Source organism: Bubalus kerabau, chromosome 13 (genome assembly GCF_029407905.1).
Source record: "Bubalus kerabau isolate K-KA32 ecotype Philippines breed swamp buffalo chromosome 13, PCC_UOA_SB_1v2, whole genome shotgun sequence".
Lineage (NCBI taxonomy): Eukaryota > Metazoa > Chordata > Mammalia > Artiodactyla > Bovidae > Bubalus > Bubalus kerabau.
In genome coordinates, this window is record NC_073636.1 from 34,534,096 (window position 1) to 34,538,803 (window position 4,708).

Here is a 4,708-nt window from a genome sequence, read left to right on the forward strand (position 1 = left end):
TCGGCCCCTGCAACATGAACTCCCCATGGGGCAGAAACAGCTCTGCTGGCCTATGGATGCATCCCAGGGCCTAGAACTGGGCCTGGCACACGGTTACCATTTAGCTAGCCTTGTTGGGTAAATAAAGGGCATCCAGCTGAGGGATGGTCCTCAACTCCCCACGCAGCTGCCACGTGCATTGCCGCCCTCATGTTGAAACAGGACTCTGCTGAACATTACAAGTGGCCGCATCCGCCTCCAGGCTTCTGGAAGAGGAGCTGGAAATGCTACACAGAGGGTCTGGCTGTTGTTTCACAAGGACCCAAGGCTGCCGGTGTCGGGGGAGGGGGGAGGCTCCAGGACGCGAGGCAAACACCCGCCCAGGGTGGGCACAGCCAGCTTGGCTCTAAAACCCCTCTGCTGCTGGGGAGTGGTGACCCCAGACCTTGCAGCCCTGGTCATGGTCGTCTGGAGCGCTCAGCAGGATTGTTCCCGGTTGTCAGGGCCAGCTAGGAAGAGAGCTGGACGGGAACCTGTTACATAATTTGTAGGGTTCAGCCCAAAATGAAAATATGGAGCCGGCTCCTTATTAAGAATGTATAAGGAATTTCAAGATGCCGACGGCCGAGCTTTACATCAGGCCCAGTGCCCTTCTGAGGACTGACCACCCTCATGGCATTTCACAGATCTTCCTTGGGTGGGGTGGAGGAGAACGTTCCCTGCCCCAAATGTAGATCACTTATACCAAAGGTGTGTAGCCAGCTTCTCCTTGAGGAAAGGAGCCCGAGGGTGCAGTGGAGGGCAGTGGGGGACAGTCCCAGAAAAAAGGTGGAAGTACCAAAAACGGTATGCCTGCAGCAAGCAGAAGGCCCCGAGGTCATGTTGCAGGCGTGGGGGGTGGCAGAAGAAGGTAACATCAAAATGGCATGTGGACCAGGAGGGGGGTGATGTCCACGGAGAAGAACAGCCAAAGCCCTGGAACATTCTCCTTTCACAATGGTGGTCAATGATTCATAACAAGTGGGAGAAAAAGAAGAAGAAAATGCAGTTTGAAGAAATAACGCCAGTTTGGAGTGTCCGGGGGTGGCGTGCAGTGCTAGGAAGCCCAGTCCACGCATGCGCCAACTGGGGCGGGCGGGTCCTTACACTCCTCACAACGCCAGCGGACATCTTGGATACTGATGCTGAGGCAGGCACTTCCTGCTTCCGTTTGGAGAACGCTTCAGAAAGTAAACCGTCTGCCTACAATGCGGAGACTCGGGTTCGATCCCTGAGTCAGGAAGATCCCCTGGAGAAGGAAATGGCAACCTACTCCAGTATTCTGGCCTGGAAAATCCCATGGACTGAGGAGCCTGGTAGGCTACAGTCCATGGGGTCGCAAAGAGTGGGACACGACGTGACTGAGCGACTTCACTTTCACCTTACAGTTTTACAAGTGCTTTACATGATTTCAGTGGACTCTTTCCATAAGCCTCTCACTTGAGTGTTGGGGAAGGCCAGAGCGGATGCTAGAACTTGGTTCTCTGGTGTTGAGTCCAGCACTTTCTTCCTTTCCTCCGTAATACGCCTGCCCCTGGTGGCTGCCATCTTCCCAGAGTCCATAGCCGGAGACAGACAAATAGATGCAGGCCAGGGCATCACAGGCGCAGGGCAGCACGATGACAGACTGCCTCCAACATACCAGTGACCTGCAAGCACAGCCAAAGGGAGCCGGGAGCTGCTGGCCACGCAGAGGACGAGCCCCGACGGCAGGAAAAGGCAGACGTTCGGAGGAATCAGATGCTTACCTTTCTACGAACATTATGGGAGCTGCTTTTTGGGGTCATCCGATAAATGGGACCTGCAGATTAAGTAAAGATGAGTAAAATGATGCTACTCTGAGTGAGTATGCATTTTGAAACGGCCCATTAACCTCTTGTCAGGAAGGATTCTTTCCTTCGAAGCGTTGGTGGTTTCCTGCACTAAAAGGTGTGAGGGTGAGTTGCCAAATCACGTTATTATGTGCAGCTAACGGCTTTGCCAAAACTGGTACCCGCAGATGTGGGCTCAGAGGGTTAGAGTTCAACACCTCAGTCATTAACATCTTCTCTAAAAATTAACAAGTGCGATTAGCCCATATTAATGAAATAATCTCTTGAGGTTTTTTTTTTTCTTTTAATCTGCAGTTCCATCTGAATCACACAAAGAGAAAATGCACCTTCCCATCAGTTCAAGTTTAGAACTGGCACATGTTAAAAAAAAAAAAATAGCTGAACTTATTCTCCCCCTCTTCAAATTCTGCAAAATTTGCTCCCAGGTTTCCTTTCTAAGCCAAGTTTCATCGCTGAGCACATTTTTATGGTCTAGTTATAAACCCTAGAAAAACAAGGTTTATAGGAAATGTTGACACAACCTTCACTAAAGTGGTGCTAGCTGACACCTCTCTATTTTCAATTTGGGGATTTCTACTGGGAAAATATAAACGCTAATTCAGCAAAGGAAGCCAACGATAATAAAAATGTTGTAGTCTTCCTGTTCACCCCCATGAAGTTCTACTTCAAAAGATGCCAGGGCAGCGTGGAGTGAGTTAGAACGAGGACGCGCAGTTTGGAAGGCACCTGCAAACACCTCAGCCTCCCGGTTACTATAAACCTTGCCTGGGAATGTATGACCTCACGGTGAGTCATGGCTGCCCACGGCCATTCAGTCGGAGAGGTGGCAGAAGATTCCAGATCTTAATGTCAAAGATGCCTACCAGCCTCCAAATCTACCCTAAATTAAGGCAAATTGGATTTTTCACAGGCTGGTAAAGTCAACCTGCAGACACACAGAGAAGCCTCAAAAGATACAAGTTGGAGAAAAGGCAGACCCTGGAAGGTGGATGTTGAATGGTTAGCAGGCTCAAGTTGGGGCCAGCAGCAGTGTCAGGGGGACCCAGGTGTGAGGGCAGGTCGGCACATGGGGACAGAGGGCCAGTGACAATTCCCATTTTCCCAGCCCGGCTCTACAGCCCATCTAAAAGGCACATGTGTTCCATATTTAGGCTTTGATTTTTTTTTTTTTTCTTTCTGAAACAGGAGGAGGTGGGAGAAAGGGGTGAAGGTTGACTCAGGTCCAGAGATAAAGACTGACATACACAAATGGCCCATAATAGGGGGCAAAGCGAGTTAAGCTGGAGTCAGTATTTTCAAATCCTCAGCTAAATAGACTAAACAGGACTGGCTGAGGAGCCAGGAGGGCCAGCTGCTGGCCAGGAGCTCCCACTGAGGAGAAGGGTAGCCGGTGAAGCCTCCCGTATCCCCCTTTTTGTCACCTGTACAAAGGGGGCCAGCATCCATCTAGCCATTGAGGTTGTGTGGGGAGGAAGACAGGTTCCTGGTGGGGCTCTCTGAAAAACTGCAAGGTGAGGGGGAGTGTTATTTTACATTGATTTATTCCTACTTTGGAAAACTACAGAAAATGGAAATGTTTTCAGTCGAGGGAGGAATCCATCAGGATAAAGGAGAGAAAACCTCTCTGGCATTCATATAATTGCTTTTCGTTCATCCCGAGACTGATCTTGGGGCAGGGGTAGGGGCGGTGGGCGGGGCGGTGCGCGGTCTGCTGCTGACAACTTCGCTTTCCTCTTCAGTCTAAGAATCTACTAACGAGGCTGTTCAGGTTAACGCCCCAATTACCATCACATATTTTAAACTTCCCCAACTCACAAGGGACCACTCACTTACATAGCCTCCTGGACACAAAGTATTTCTTTGGATGATTATTTTTTCCTCCTGGGTTTCTAAGCCTGTTGGCAGTATTTTTCCAGAGTGTTTTCAAAAGCTTTCAGAAGATATCCTCATAACGCTGGGGAAAAAAAATTAGGAAGCGTACTTTAAGACTAATGCTTAACTTCTGCAGGCCCTGATTTTTTGTTCAGGTTGAAAAGGAAGACAGTTTCTGGATGTACCTGTCAAGACTAAATGATTGTTCATTTCCTGTGAATTGGGAATCAGGTAATAACATGCAGCTGAGGAGCAAGGCTGGGTTTCTTGCTTTTTCCTCTTCCAGAAGTGGGGTCCATTACCAGCTGGGAAGTATTACTGTGTGAATGTGCTGAAAAACTTTGGGGAAATGAGAAGAACAAGAACATTCTAAATGTCAGCAGTCAGTTTAATGGTCTTACCTGTACCCACTAGAGAAGATTTTAACTGCAAAGGTACAGAAGGATTAATTTAACTAAAAATGCTCAAGAAAAAAAGGAGGGATTTTAAAAACCTTTAAAAAATCTTTTTCTAGGATGGAGCTGATGAGAATGAACTCTGCTAAAATTATGCATGCCAGTGACTGGGTGAGTTGGAGAGAAACCATTTAAAATAATAAAATTTTTTCACCCAAGAGGAAAGAATTAATCAATGAAGTCGCATCTTGCTAATGAAGTCGTTGTTACTGTTTAGTGGCTCTGTCGAGTCCGACTTTGCAACCCCATGGACTGTAGCCCACCAGGCTCCTCTGTCCATGGAATTTTCCAGGCAAGAATACTGGAGTGGGTTGGCCTTTCCTCCTCCAGAGGATCTGCCTTATCCAGGGATCAAACCCACATCTACTGCACTGGCAGGAGGATTCTTTATTGTTGAGCCACCAGGGAAGCCCCAATGAAGTCATTACCTGGAACCAAAAAAAAAACAAAAAAAAAACACCAAAACCCACATAAATTCAATGCTGAGTTTAAAACTGGAATTCAGCAAAATGTCATCCCAGGCACTTACTT

At 48.1% G+C, this 4,708-nt stretch overlaps 1 long non-coding RNA gene across 1 annotated transcript; it reads right to left on the bottom strand.

Moving 5' to 3' along the window:
* Positions 1–619: 619 nt before the first annotated feature.
* On the bottom strand, positions 620–4,243 carry LOC129626236 (uncharacterized). Its single transcript, XR_008701850.1, has 3 exons — positions 3,684–4,243; positions 1,767–1,819; positions 620–1,667 (listed from the first exon to the last, which is right to left on the bottom strand). It is a non-coding gene; the product is annotated as an uncharacterized LOC129626236 (long non-coding RNA).
* Positions 4,244–4,708: the final 465 nt, after the last annotated feature.